The sequence below is a fragment of the Lontra canadensis genome, unplaced genomic scaffold, assembly GCF_010015895.1.
Source record: "Lontra canadensis isolate GAN:19392208 unplaced genomic scaffold, GSC_riverotter_1.0 scaffold9, whole genome shotgun sequence".
In the NCBI taxonomy this organism is placed as follows: Eukaryota; Metazoa; Chordata; class Mammalia; order Carnivora; family Mustelidae; genus Lontra; species Lontra canadensis.
In genome coordinates this window covers 38,425,163-38,441,743 of record NW_022631003.1, presented here as the reverse complement: position 1 = coordinate 38,441,743, position 16,581 = coordinate 38,425,163, and positions in this window count along the sequence as shown.

Below are 16,581 nucleotides of genomic sequence, written 5' to 3'. Positions count from 1 at the left end.
ATCTTTGCTTCTCATCTGGGGATTCCCGAGGTCAACAGCTTTTCAAAATACCCCACACAATTAGGATGACAAAGGACTGTAGTATAGACTACATGAAGGCCATGTTTGGATTGTTAGAGAAGGCTAGGACACTGCCTATGGCCCTTAGAGAGAGGGTACAAAAATAATTCTTGTGGTATTACATGAAGGAGAAAGGGGATTGAAAGAAGCAATGAAACCATAGGGCTGCCAAGATGGGTGACAGATTGTATTAGAGTTCTCCAGAGAAACAGAAAGAGTAGGAAACCATATGTCATCAAATCTGTATCTTTAATCCATATATTGAGAGAAACACAGAAATTGACTGCTTTTGAGAAATTGGCTTATGTGGTTATGGAGGCTGAGAAGTCTCATGATCTGTTATCTGCGAGCTGGAGACCCATGAAACCTGGTGATATAATTCAGCCAAAGTCTGAAGGGCTGAGAATGAGGGGAGCCTACATTATAAACACCAGCCTAGAGGGCTAGAGAATATGAGATGTCCCAGCTCAACAGTAAGGCAGGAAAAAAGGACAAGTTTCTCCTTCCTCCATTTTTCTTTTTTTTTTTTTTTCCTAAAGATTTTATTTATTTGACAGAGAGAGATCACAAGTGGGTGGAGAGGCAAGCAGAGAGAGAGAGAGAGGAGGAAGCAGGCTCTCCACAGAGCAGAGAGCCGGATGTGGGACTCGATCCCAGGACCCTGAGATCATGACCCGAGCCGAAGGCAGAGGCTTAACCACTGAGCCACCCAGGTGCCCATTCCTCCATTTTTCTATTCAGGTTCTCAAGAGATTGGATGATGCCTAGCCACACTGGGGAAGGCAATCACTACTTTAGTGATCTACTGATTGAATCTGTTGATCCAAATGTCATCTCACCTAGAAACACCCTCAGAGAGATCTGCTGACATATTTAATCTGGGCACCCTGTGTTATAGTTAAGTTGACACATAAAGTAACCATTGCACAGGTTACCTGAGAAGATACCATATCCATTGAGGGGGAGAGGAGAGGATTTTGTGCAGCTGTCAAGACTAAAATCTAACATATTTTTCTGAAAGCTTCTTCCTTCATCAAGAGTGGCAGGTCAAAGTGATGAAGAATATTTGGAAGAAAGGCAGGTAAGGACAAGGGGTCCCCACACGAAAAGAACAAGAAAGCTATCTCACAAAGGACAAAAACCCTTCAAAGGATTTTACATCACCCTAGAAGGAGACCTTCACTCTTTCCCACGTAATGGGTGATAACAAAAACTTGATTGGATGACAGGTGCAGGGAGGGTTAATCAGATTAAGACAGCCCTTAACAAGCCCATGAAAACACCTAGACTTAGAAATCCGGTGGCAACTCTCTCAGGTACCCTCCCTCCTCTGAAGCTTTGTACTTTCACTTTGCTATCACTCAATAAACCTTGCTTTGATGTTCACCCCTCTATCTGGTCTACCTTTTCATTCTTCAAAGTGGCATGACCAAGAAATATGGGCACCAATGGAGAAAAAATCCTGTAACAAAAGTAAACACAGTCCTAACCAGACATACATGTAAACACAAAGCACAAGTCACCAGCACCACAAAAACACAGTAAGCTAGAGCCATCTCCTAGCAGCAGTCTAAGACCAGCTCACATCAGAGAGAACTCTCTCGTTCCCAGTCTTACCCTGGCTCCATCCCGTAAAGGAGTTAAGCCTTGGAAAGGAAGTAGGAATGAGATATGTTCTGGCTCCCCATGTTTTCCACAAAAAGGAGCCAGTATCATAGTTCCAACCAGGTATTATTCCAACCAGGAAGAACTATTACCAGTCTCAAAGAAAACTGGTACATTTCAGTAATGGAAGAAAATTGGGAAGTTTGGACTCTATCCATGATGTTTATACTTGTAACAAAGCAGAGTGGAAATCAAGTTTTAGAGAAAACTAAACCAATTTAATGTTTATATTGTGAGTTGGGAATTCTTAATAAATTACACAAGGTAAAAGATAATATATGCTACACTAAATAGCACCTTATCTGTATAGGCTTCTTTCTAGTTTACGTGGTACCTTCCATTATATCATCTCACAAGAATCCCATGAAATGTTATTTGCACCTCCCCCCCCTTTTTTTTTTAAGATTTCATTTATTCATTTGAAAGAGAGAGAGAGAGTGCACATGAGTGGGAGGACGGGCAGAGGGAGAGAGACAGACTCCTCCCTGAGCAGGGATCTCCATGGGGGTTCTATCCCAGGACCTGGAGGTCATAACCTTACCTGAAGGCAGACACTTAACCAACTGAGCCACCCAAGCACCATGTTCCCCCTCTTTTAAGATGAGGAAATTGTCTCAGTGATTAACTGACTTGCTTAAGGTCCTAAAGTTGCAGATCTAGGACGAAATCTGGTCCTATCAGAAGCTTTTTTCTGCTGTACCAGGCTTATTGGGTTAATTATCCCACGGCAGTGTTCTGAAATAATGGAGTCTATTGCTGAAAAAGACTAGTCCTACCTACGTTCCTCAGTGCATTTGCCAGAAGCCCAGAGTAACTATGACATGACTTGTTTCCTACCACAAGGGCACATTAAGAATGATCAGCATTTCTAATAACAACATCTTTTCATTAAACCTTTATGTCAAATGCTTTGTACATCTCATCCCATCTAACCACATTAACATACTTAATACCAAATTGTTGGATATGTGAGATTTTCCTTGACCTTCCTCCTCTCTGTCATCCACAATCAAATGCCTCAGGTACATAATAGAAGATGAATATATGTGTTTTGAATATATTCATGAAGGATTAATGAAATAATAGCTCTGAAATTGATAAGCAGAATATATTGACTTTCACCCCACCATTTAATCCATCAAGTGAGCCTCTACCTTTAAGTACTCAGCGAATATTTGTTGAAAGAATTTATAAACGAAACATGAATTACAAAGAGAAATCTATTCTAAGGATCACCCAAAAGAAATCTAAATTATTTTCATTTTCAGTATCGGAAGATCGTATTTTTTTAAGTTGGTTTTATCACCCTCTACTAATCTAAGTGACTGAGACTTTAAATAACACAATTATCAAAGTCACCATAACTCATTCTATGATTCCATATTCATTCTTTGGGCAAGTGAATGTACGTTTTATTGAATATATGAAAAATATCGTTATTCATGGAATAAATTCAGCACATTCTTGTACTAGCTTTTGCCAATCAAATTGTTTTCCCTATGTATAACACAGTTTTTCTTTAAGTGAAAATCTATTTGATTTTGTTGCTTTTTGTTAGAATGAAGACTTCTTGATAAGAACCATTTTTAATTCTCTAATTCAGACTAAGTTATTTTTGTGGTTAGTCTAGGTTCAACTTCAAGCCATAGAAATTTAACTCTGGCATAAACAATGAGGCAGTTCATTATTTCGCAAGAGGCAACCAGAGGGAAGGCAGGTTTGCAGGTGGGTTGATTCAGCAGGTCAATATCCCATCAAAAACCCAGGTATGTTTTGTTACTTATTTGCTTGTTTTTGTCTGTCTGGTCTGCTGGCCTCAGTCCAAACTCAATTCTAGATCAAGGGCTCCTCTGGTGATTGAAATGAAAGCTACAGACTTCACAATAGATACAATGTTTTTATGAGGCTCTGCAATGGCTTTGCCTCTCTGACCTCTTCTCACTTTATTAGGGTGCACTGATCCTCATGTCCTGCCTTTGCCTTGGGCCTTTACTCTGGCTGTTTTCCTTAGTTGAAGATACTTTTCCTCACATCACACATCCACCTGGCTAATTCCATCATATGCTTAAAGTCTTTGCACAAGTGTGACAGACTTATTTTGACAACTTTATTTAATTAGGACAAGCTACCTCTGATCACTCTCATCCCCATGCTGCATTGCTTTTATTTTGTATGGTCTGCATCACTTTCTAATTTATTATATAGTTTGTATATCAATTTATATCAATTGTGTACTATCTGTCTCTTCTAAGTGAACATAGCAACCACAAGGGCAATACTTTTTGGGTTATTCATTAGTATATTGCAAACCCCTAGAACAGTCCTTAGGAAATAGTAGGTACTCAATGAAATATTAATTGACCATTGTTGAGTGAATGTTTATAAAATGGCTGTCTGTAGTGAAGAGGTCTTGGCACTTTTTCTGATTCATAGAATGAAAATAGAACTGGCTTCTTCTGCTCTGAAGAGAAGGGAGATTTTTAAAACAAGAGTCTTTAGAACAAGAAAGCTATCTCACAAAGGACAAATAAGACTCAAGCTAAATCTTATTGGCTAGAAATTAGATCACATACCTTTCCTGAACAACTCCCATTCAGGAAAAATGAGATTACTGAGATTGGTTTAAATTAATCTGCAGTTTGGGGATGGGTTAAACTCATTTACACTAAGTCACATGAGTTTTGTGAGAAAAAGATGAATACCTGTACAAAATTCAGATTATTTTAGGAAGAAGAGCAATGATATCAGTGAGGTAACCAACATTGCCCACTATGCCTCTGTTAGGGACACTTACTAATTCCTTCTCTTTTATAGTTCTTATTTCTGTTATGGTCCGTTACACAAACTACCTTGGGATTATTCGTTGTTCCAGTTTTTCTCAAGCTTAGCTACATGTTACAGTCATCTGCAGAGTTTTCAAAACTCTGTGTCTACGCTGTACCTCAGACTAATTAAATTAGGATTTGGAGTGGGGAGATAGACATTTTTTAAAGTTCCCCAGATAATTCTGAAAAATTGAACTGAACCAGTTAAAACAGAGAAGGAAGACTTTATTCAACACTTTGCAGTAGGGGAGACAGATTGCCCTGGACGATGCTGACGCAAAAACTGGGACGTTTTGAAGCACTAGAATAAGCTAATGGAAAACCACTGGAAAGTATTTGATGGGGCAGTCGGTCAGTTAGTTTAGGCCACCTGTGTTTGCTAATTGTTGCTTATTGAAGTTAGGTTGCAAATGCCAGAGACTGGGAGATGGGGAAGCTATCTTGATGATGACACTTCAAAGGGATGGATCCCAGGTCCTTGAGAAAAATATTACTAGATTGTAGAAGATTTACATCTCAAAGTGACAGAAAGAATTTACAATTGCAAGGTTTCTAAAGTAATTGCTCTAAAAAATGGAAGGACAGGGGCTTATCATAAGGAAGAAACCTGTCTAAAGCTTAATCAAGCTGAGGGGAGCATTAAGTCATCCTATCAGTTCCCATGTGCAGTCATTTGAGAACCACCGCTCTCTTTTCTCTTCCTCAATAACCACATGCATTCAGTTGTTGAGTCCTCTTAATTTTATCCTCTGTAGGTAAAATTAGCTGGATGTAGTCTGACTCCTTCTTGCCATACACTTATACCTGGGATCCTGAAAAGGATGCCAAATTAATCTTCTTAGCTTGATTATTTCCCTCCTCCGATTAAACAACTTACTATAAGAATTGTTTTACTAAAATACAAATCTCTTTATGTGTTTTCTTACTTAAAATCCTTCAGTATTCCCCATCATCCTCAAGATATCTTCATACCCTCTCGACATGATTCATGAGGATTTTATGAATCAAACTCTTCCACATTATCTTCTTCTCCAGATCCTTGAAGAGTCAATATTTGCTTTATGTTTATATCCAAGTCCAACTTCTTCAAGAAGTCTTTCTAGATCCTTTCCGTGCTCCTATAACATGTGTCATTATTAAAGATAATGATCATCATCTGTCTTGCATCCTGTTTTCTATGTCATTGTTTGACTTTCTTCTTAGGCTGCGAGTTCCTGTAGGATAGGCACCTCTAATCCCCACCATGCACTTGGTTTTTAATCTCCACACTCCCCTGCCTCCAAGGCTACTATGTTTCTTATAAATGAATAAAAGGTAATTTACCATTGTACTATGTCCCCTACCAATATACATAGCCAGTAAGTGATAGATCTGGAATTTGCACCCAAGAATACTGCCGCCAGAGAATGTATTTGTAATCCAAATCTGTATGGTTCAGGAGTGAAAGAGACATGAAACAAAGCCTAGGCCAGCATATAATATGAATGAGTAACCAACCAATCTTTGTTGTTGGGTCCATTTGTCATTGATATGTCACTTAACCTTAACTCATTGATACAACTCTCTCTAATTTTTATTAAGTTTCTTGGTAGTTTTGGCTTTTGTGTAAGTGGTAAATTCTTCTGCATTGTTATAAATGGACTTACAATTCATTTTACTAATGTATTTGTTTTATAAATAATAAATGAGAATAATCCTATAAACTAGTTTTAATTTTTTTATATAGAACTAAAAAAAAATTTAAAGCATCAAATCTTAGTAGTGACTTGCTTGATTAAAGGGTATTTCTGTTGTTTTTTTTTTTAAGATTTTATTTATTTATTTGACAGATAGAGATCACAGGTAGGCAGCGAGACAGGCAGAGAGAGAGAGAGGAGGAAGCAGGTTCCCTGCCGAGCAGAGAGCCCAATGCAGGGCTCGATCCCAGGACCCTGGGATCATGACCTGAGCCAAAGGCAGAGGCTTTAACCCACTGAGCCACCCAGGCGCCCCTGTTTCTGCTTTTAAGAAATTTCCGGGGTAGTCTACTTACCAAGTGTCGGAGTCTACCACTTTCCAACTAGCTAATGGACTCACAACTATAAATGGTTCACTGGGGGGAAAGTAGTTTTTTATATGTGAGAGTTGTAAAGTAATGTCAGAAAGCTCACACCTTTACTCTTGGACTGGCACTGAACTTGAAATTTTGCCTTCTCCAAACTCAAAGAAAAGCTGACCTGAGTCAGAAAGGTAACTGCCAGAGAATGTGCTAAAAGAGAATAGCCTCTTCAGCTTTTATCTGTTAGTTCACTGGTGCTGACTAATTCTGTTCTGCTAATTGCTGTCAAAAAGAAATGCCCCTGTTCTTCTGCCAACCTGGGCAAGACTGACATATTTCTTGGCTCAGGCTCACAACAGACTTTGTAAGAAATCTTACTGATCTCTCTTGAAATAAATCTGACATAGAAATACATGCTTTGTACTTAGATGCTTTATACTGCTATAGATACAGATCATTCTCAGATACCACTAGTCTGTAGCAAAAGTTTTTTTTTTTTTAACATTTATGGACATGTGAGAGTACCTATCGTATTTTTTTTTAACTTACTTCATTGATGTCTTTCATTTCGACAGTGAACATTTTCTTGGCTTAATTATTCCTTTTGTGAAAATCTGGCTCTCCTTCATTTTAAATGCTCTTTATTTCTAACAGACAAATCCTTTGATATCAAAATCTTTAAATACTGTCCATGTGCTAAAAAATATTTTCTGAAAATTATTTTGCTTGGTTTTAGTCTGAGTTGGAGGTCTCTGCCCTGGTGTAGTTCAGTAGTGAGGAGAATAAAATAATAGTTGGCTGTTTACTTCTTTTAAAAGTTTTCACTGTGATATTTTGCTCTTCAATTTTATTGGACTTAAAAATGATATATTCTCACTCAGAATTAAGTATAAAACATATCTGAAGTAAAATGTGAATTAATATTTGGAGTGGCCATCAGTGTCTATTATCCATAAGTCAGCTCCCTATTTGTTCAAGTAACCAAGAAGTGACCATACACATAGTATTTTCCCCAGAATTCCATCTTCGTTAAGTAGTGATTCCTTCTCATTGTCTCCATTTTCTCTATCTGGAAGAAATCTATCAAGTGAATGACTATTCAGTGAACTTTGTAGTTTCCATATATGTCTTCCATGTATCTTATCTTTCTTTAAAAAATTATTTTATTTCCGATCAATAATATACTATTCAGCTATGTCAATTTTGCTACTGAACCATGAAAATTTATAGATTTAACTCCCAATCTCTACTGAGGCTGTTTTATACATAACAGCCTGTTGTCACAAATGGCATATTCTTCCTTTTCCTAAAAAAGTTATTATGGGTATAAACTCTGTACTTATTGTTTAATCAACTCTCTCCTTTCAGTTGTAAGTTCTTATATTAGTTAAGTTTGAGGTCTCTTTTATTCATTATATTAGTATTCTTCATGTAGGTAGGGATGTGCTCATCATTCTAACTGATGTTATATGTTAGGCTGTTTGTTGCTGTGTTCATGCAGCTTACTTTGTAAGGCGAGAGGTCTCCAGCCTCACTTGTATCCTACACTATTTCGGGGATAGTGACAAATTGACCTGAAGGGCTGCTGAGTGGTTTACTCCCGTGGCTCATCTTCTGATGTTTAGATCTTTATGTTCTTCCTAAATATCATCAATCATCTCGATCTCTGCCGTGTCATTCATCCTTAAGCTCCCGCATTCCTCATTCTTGTGTATAGACACCTAACCCATTAACTGTCTGGTCCACTTGGAGTTAGGGATGTGTCAAGGAGAGGGGCACAGCACTTGAAAGCCTTGTGTATTTTCACAGCAGAATACCAGTGAACCCCTTTGATTACCCCAGAGTTTTCTTTTGTACCTGGTACCACCATTTCTGTGGCAATATATATTCTTTTCCCTACACATTTTGGCATTTTTCTCTTTCCTATAGTAATGTTTTTCAGTATTTTAATACTTCTGCAGGTTCAAGTTCCTGCAAATCCTCCTTCCTCTGGTTTTTGAGCCACTCTGACCTTTTATAAAGGGGAGATTACATCACGTGCCCATTTCACCATGCTACTTAATTTTTAGATTGTCATCAAAATGGAAAAAAAAAAAAACCTCATATACAACTTTCTGACCCCTGAGGTCATGTCTTCTGATCTAGATTTTTAAAAACACTGCCCCTTACCACCTGATTTGAGTTGAAATAACACATTGCTGCTCTCCTGATATTGGATTCATTTTGGCACTGTTCTGACAAAATCTCAAAACAAACTGGAAAATGCTCTTCTTGCTCTTGATAAATCTGCCTTGCCCGCACATCAACTTCTGAATCAAAGCAGGTGTGAAAAGCACACAGCAGGCCAATTTGCACAGATGGTACGGAGGTCAAGTGAAAAAATATTATATTCCCCTGAGTTGACAGTTGTGGGGAGTGTGAAAACACCAGTGATAAGACCTTGTTAATAATCAGTTCTGTATCATTTCTCTGTAGCTGGTGCCTTCCCAGTAACATCGTCCTTTAGCAATCTAATAGCTAGCAACAACACATTACACAATATTAGAGCTTCTTATAATGACAGCCAGGAATAGTAGGCTAAAGAGACTATTTAAAAGGGTAGAAATAGTAGACCTAATTCAGTGAGTTATGAGAAGGCATGTAGTATGGTTTTTCATTACCAAAAAGCACTGCATTAATTATTAAGCCAGGATTCTTAAGGCAGCTGCCAAACTGATGTATTGAGTTGCCAATACAAAAATGAGCCATTTATAATTAATTGTCCCTAAAGCAATCCTTTAAAAAATCAACACACTTTCTCAGATTTATTAACTGAGTTTATATAAAGCCTATCAATATTTTCATCTGGTAATAGACTGGACACAAGAACTGGACACAAAACATTTTACTAGAAACATGACTCAAAAATTACATAGGATCAAATTACTAAAATTTTAAAAATTTAATTCTCATGTAAGAAATTCCATCAGAAAAAAAAAAAAGAAATTCCATCAGAGCTTCCCAGAATCATTTACAACTTACACCCTTGCATTAGACTCTTCTTACTTTACTTTATGTATTTTCAGGTCACATGCTTTGAGTAGCACTGCCTTTTTGGCTGAATATCACATGGGTATAGTTAAGCATCACAAAATTCCTTCAGTTTCAGAGATATATTAAGCTCCAAAACCTACTTTTGGAAGCCATCTATGTATATTCTTGTTACAACTAGCCTTTGCCCTTCACCAGAAATTATTCATTATGGGTGATAGAGAGAAATATATCTCATCAAGTTTAAGTGGAACATAAATTTGTATAAAATCATTTGGGGGCATAAAAGTAATCTTGGATTTCTCCATAGTATGATAAGGGACAATCACAGTCCAGAAACTAGAGTTCACAAAGGAAACCCAAAATACAAAATATTTCCACCACCAAGTATGGATAATACCTGCCGTTTTAAATTGGTACTTTCACTGGCCAGTCCATCCATTAACCCATACCCTAAAGAAAATCTGTCATTACCACATCATTATCATTATTCATCCAATTGTATTTAGACCTAGAGATTTTGTAGCAGGTTCACAAAACCTGATAAAAAATACAATAGACACTTCCTACCTTATGGCATTCCCGGTATCTATTACTGCTTATTTAGCTTCTCCAATGGAGGTCTAATAAAGGTGCAAGACTATAAATGAAAGACAAGTGTTTTGTATTTTATTAAGAGGTGATTACTAAGTTGTTCATCTGCTCAATTTTAAACCAGTCTTTGGTTCATTGAGCACATATTCTCTTCATTCAAAATTGCTTTAATACCAGTTTCTTGAGAGAGAGAGACATTGCTGATACCTCCAGGCATTTCTTCTTAGATGCCTTGGGAAAATTTTGTAAACTTACCTAGTGTCAAATCCAACCTGATACCCTTAAAGTCAGGATAAATACCAAACTTCTCAAATGGTTCCAATCACCAGTCATTCTTCTGCATTTGCACACAAATTCTCAGAGCACAACAAAATGGAATGAGAATGGATATGGCAACTGGACAGATATAAATTTTATCTTATTTTCACATCTTACTAGCTGTTTAATTTTGGACTAAGTGCTTGGTCTTTCTGGGCCAGTACCTAATTCTGAAAAAATTAAGTCAGTTCATACTTTTCAGGTGTGCATGTATGAGTTTTGGGGATGGCATGGGGTAATGTAGTAGCTGCAAGGGCTGTGCAGTTATCTATGGGCATTGTACACAAAATCTTCCTGGATGCTCACAATACTCATAACACCTCATCTTACAATGAAGGAAACCCAATTCAGAGGATGAAGAACTCACCATAAATCAATGAGTGAGTAATCGTTGAAGTTGGCATCTGTGTACATTGTCCTCATAGTTTACCTCTAATCTATCCTGTATGTTTGGGCTGTAACTCCCAATGGAAAGAAGTTTAAATGGCCTCTGCTTTGAACTCCATAAGAAGATTAAGACCATTGAATCTAAGTTCCAAGGGCCATAATAATACGTCCAAGCTGACAGTGTTTGGAGCCAAGTAATAGGACTATATCTCCACCAAATGAAATCTTGTAACAACATCAGAGGACCGATGGGACTGAGAATTTCTCATGTCAGAGTAAGCAAATTATACAAGATTGTAGGGGCGCCTGGGTAGCTTAGTGGGTTAAAGCCCCTGCCTTCGGCTCAGGTCATGATCTCAGGGTCCTGGGATGGAGCCCCACATCGGGCTCTCTGCTCAGTGGGGAGCCTGCTTCCCTTCCTCTCTCTCTGCCTGCCTCTCTGCCTACTTGTGATCTCTGTCTGTCAAATAAATAAAATCTTTAAAAAAAAATTTTATAAGATTGTAATTTAAACATAAAGGCTGGAAGACACTAAATGAAGTTTTGCGCACAGAAGTGGTGTTTGCTAGAAAAGAACATGTGACAACTTTTGTCTCCGGACTCTCCTCATTCTGGTTCTTTGTACAAAATCTTATCTTTAAAACAACTTTAGGATTTAAATAAAATTATCCCATTTTAGAGATGAGAAAACTTAGAGTCCAAGGTAACTTTCCCAAGGTCAGAGAGATGTCAGTAATGGGACCAGGCTCTTTGCATTGAGCCCTCAGGTACTGGATAAGAGCTATGGTTTATCTCAGCTCAGGACTAGCTACAGTGTTTGTCAGTAGCACCAGGGATTAGCTTTTGGAAGAGCCTTGCAATTGTCTTGCATTTTCTGAAGGCAATTTAATTATATAGCAAGAAAATCTCTATTCACTTTGAACTCATCTTCAATCACCTTTATGTTTTAGACCAGAGGTTCATCTGACTCTTCGTGAATTTAGTTTTACCTGCACGTTTTCTGAGTGGTAGCACATTCCAGAACTTTTAATGCCACGATGAAATGTTTTCTTTTTGGTTCAGAAAATTAATTTATGGTGCTCGTATGAAGATAGGTTGGCAACTAGGCCAAGAAAAAAATAATATTCAGGTGATAAGGGTTCTCTCCAGGATTTAGTCCTATTATATGTATGAGAAAATAGTATGCAACTAAACCACTGCTGAGTTGGAGTCCTTGGAGATTCATTTTTCTGTGGAAGGACTCTAGAAGGTTTGCAATCCTCCTGACACAGGAAAAATTATGGGTGCATTTACACATGTACAGCTTATTAGGGCAATGTTTTGTGCCAGTATCAGCTTATCAATAATCAGTGTTGTGTCTGGACTCACCCTTGTGGTTGTTATTATAACTGCAAGACATCTTTCAGCAAAACCGTCAGGAGACTTGGGGGAAGAAAAGGTTTATTAGTTACAGGACCTAGAAATTACACAGCACACCTGGGGTCACACAGCAAAGTTGTGGGTGGAAAAAAGCACATAGGCCCGGGGTTCTGCTTTTTATTGCAATGGAGGATGGGGGCTTAGGGTTTCACAGGCTCATTCTTTATTGGTCTATTTATAGTATAAGAGTGGGAATTTAAGGCACCAGAAGAGAAAAGACAAGTGACTCAAATGCTCAGCTATCAAACTCAACTAAAATCTCTATAACAAAGAGCCTCAATATGGGAGGTGGCCCCGCCCTTTATCTAGTCCTGTAGCTGGCAATGTGTCTATTCAAGAGAATCATATTTTTTAAAAAATATTTTATTTATTTATTTAACAGAAAGACAGTGAGAGCAGTAACACAAGCAAGGAGAGTGGGAGAGGAAGAGCAGGCTTTCCACAGAGAAAGGAACCCAATGTGGGGCTCGATCCCAGGACCCTGGGAGCATGACCTGGGCTGAAGGCAGATGCTTAAGGATTGAGCCACCCAGGCACCCCTCAAGATAGTCACCTTTGGAGTGAATGCCTCAACAATCATAGTTTAAGTCAGGTACTTCCATTACAAGAAATAATAAAGTAAAATAAGTAAAAACCTAAAACAACAACAAAAGAACTCTCAGGGCTTCTACTGCAGGTGAGGAACTGAACATAATGAAATTCTCAAAAAGACGTGATTCTTTTTTCCCTCAGTTGACACATTTTGTTAGCCACAGTATGGGCCAAGCACGGTGCTACTTCCAGATTTATAGTGTTGACTTTAAGAGCTCCAAAGCTCTGAGATTGCTGGCTCACAAGTTAGCCTGGCACAGATTCATGGATGCTGACAGAAGTTGTGAAACTCTTCAGCCAGAGAATAAAGGGTGATTTCTTACTCACAACAATATCATTAGCCAACCTGTAAGCATTTGTGTTGTTCTCTCCAAACCAACTTCCCCGTGGGTGCTGCAGAGAGCGTCAGATGGCAGGTACACACACAGCGGAGTGTGTCACAGGAGAGGAACCCTGAGATTAGGGAGCCCAAGTCTTTAATTGAGCAGGAAGCATGTCTAACCTTTGATCTAGATGAAGACATCCATATTGTAGTGGACAGTAAGAAAATCAGGAATCCTGCCTGGGGGAAACTGTATCTTCCAAGGCTGGCGGGGCAAAAGCAGTCAGTGTTTCCACCATCAAGATGGTTCAAGGACCTGAGACTTGTCTCCCAAGAGTGAACAAAAAAGACATGCTCCCTGCCCTGATGGACTTTCCCTGTCTGGCTCTGTAAACAAATACAAAATCAAATATATAATTATAAATTGTGATAAGAATTGAGAAAGAAAAAGAAGAGTGTTCTATTAGAAATAGAGAAGGGCCTGTCAGATGGAGGGGACTCAGAAAGGCATGTCTGAGCGAGGAAGCATTCACCTGAGATATGAAACAGAAGTCGGGCAAGCAGAGATGAGGGAGAGTATTTTAAACTAGCACGTTTGAAGGTCTAGACTTCAGAGAATCCAGTGATTAAAGCAGCCAGTCTGGTCAGGATATGTGAGAGAGGGGATGAAAGTGGAAGGTGGCTGCTGAATGGTAGAGTCTATCCTTGAAGAGCAGTAAGAAAGCCCCTGAAGAGTTTACCAGAGAAACCCAGTCGTCTGATTTACATATTAAAAGAAGGTTACCTCCAGGTTGGATGCCCAGGAGGAGAAAATGGTGGGAGAGAGAAACCACAGGGGAAGCTGCTGGGCTATCGTTGTTTGCCAAGGATGACAGGCGGTAGCGATGGGAGTGAGTGACACTCAGAGCTGTCTTCCTGCTTATTTTCAGGCTTCTAAAAAAAGTTGAATATTTTCACTTTTCCATTTCCTTCCCAGTTTTGCAGTTTACTACCCAAGAGACATAGTCAGCCCTAAGAGAGGCCAACTCACACCAACATGTGGGATCCGCCATGGGATGGTTGTTAGAATGTTACTGTAGACCCCATTTGTTGAGAACTATCCTGGGTTAGAACCAATTGGTAGAGATTTTTGGATTCCTATGGCCAAAACTAAAGTATTTTACATCATGATATCCCATTAAGTAAATGAATTAATACACGAATGCGTGAAGACCTGAAGGACCTCTAGTCAGAGGATTTGGTTTTCTTGTTGGAAAACTCCAAAGAAGCGGGATGATGGATCCCCACCCCAGATTTGGTGCTGGTATCAACACGGATGATAACAACACTCAGATCATAAGGGGTTGAGAGATTTATTACTCACAGAATGAAGTTTTCTGGGCAGAGCAGGGCAGGCCTCTCAAGCTGATCCAAAAATATCTTGAGAGAACAGGGCGGAGAGACTGGCGTGGGGTTTTTACATGATTAGGGGGTGGCCGGAGTAAAGCTTCCCAGGCATGGACTGAACTTCCTGCCTGCACCGAAGGAAGAAACACTGGGATTTCAGTATCAGCTTGCCAGATATGGAGCAGAAAAAGAAAAGGGAAGGCTGAGGCCTAAAATTTGTCAGCAAAACTCAAAAAATGGGAGTCAGACTCTTTATTACGCTTGTTTATTAGAAGGAATGAAACTTAAAAGAAAGCAGGGAAATTTATGTGTGTTTAATGGGGGATAACAATGTTCACTAAATACAATGTAGATGTTTTTGCTATTAAATTTATGACTAAAGTTTATTTGAGATCAAATAAATAACTAAATAACTAAAGTTATTTGAGATCAAGTGTCATTCACAATACCTCTACAATAAATAACCATCTTGCATACTAAAGTTAATCTTGCTAGCTAGAGATTCATTTATGAAAAACAAAATTATGGTCATTAATTTCTGCAACAAAATTATATGTGCATTCAGTAAGAGTCCTGTATTACATGTCGTCATCCTACTGTGGGCTAAGGAGGATTGGTAGGATGTTCAGCCTAACACCAGCACATCGTAGTCAGGAAATTTGGACAGAGGTTAAGGAAAAAAAAAAAAAAGGAAAGAAAAGAAAAAGAAGAAGCTCTAGTGACGTCTTTTCCTGAAAGCTTAATAATCAAAGCAGGCACATTTTAATAGTTCACCTTTGTTGTCGGTAGTAAACAGATTTGGCAGGACTGGAACAAATTGGATGTGTCCATCATAATCAACTGAATAAAAGGCAAAAATTGGGGGAGAATGCTCATAAAGAAGACAGGGTATAAAATCTTGGAGGAAAAATAAAAAATATTTAGGAATAGAACATATGTTCAACTACAGCCTAAAAATGGACAGAGGATAATTGGGTGGAACATTTCTTTCAGCACATTTACATATTTGATACACAAGACCTGCATTTCTTTCCAGTCTGAGGATGTAATGGTCATTTGTATTCCTACAGCAATGGGACCAGCACAATCTGTGATTATTCAGGATCTGATTTTCTAGTTTAGGAGCTATCCACTCCCATTGCTTCTCTCTCTCTCTTTTTGCTTCCTGTCTTTTGGCTGCCTTCTTGTTCATTAACATTTATTTAGTAGGAACTATCTGGAAATGGAATAATAAAGGAAATGAAATTCAAAAGAGCCTGTTGGCTACCTACTAAACATATCCGCTAATAGGATGAACTAGGCTAGAGCTGGTTATACCCATCTGCTAAAATGATTTCACTTTTCTATGCTATCATCCTTCAATCACCACAGATAATCAAGAACTAGCTAAATATAACTAACAAGACTGTTGGGTCTGGTTATCAGGCTGCCTATAGACTTATAAACACTGGTTTCAATGACGGTGTGATGTTGGAGGAAAAGAAAATACAGAGGCCTAATTACAAATCTATCAAGTATTAAAGATATGTATTTTTAAATATACTTATCATAGTAAATTGGAAATTTGATGGTTTTTTTAATCTTTGACTTAGCATGAATAGTAAACGGTGCTTGTAAATATGTGTGTGGAAAATACCTTTGCAAGAAGAAACACTATTCCTACTGGTATTTTATGCAAGACAATCAACACTTGAAGGTAAAGATTAGGTACCTATCCCTTGACTTCTTAAATACATAACTTAATAGATTTTCCCAGTATTGAGAAGCACTGAGAAGTAAAATTTTAAAAACTAGAAAAATATATCCTAAAAAAAGTGGGTTCCACAAGATTCAGCAAACATATTCCTTGGTATTTACCCACAGGAGCTAAAAATCTATAACCTCTCAAAAACCTGCACACAGATGTTTATAGCAGCTTTATCATAATTACAAAACTTGGAAGCCAC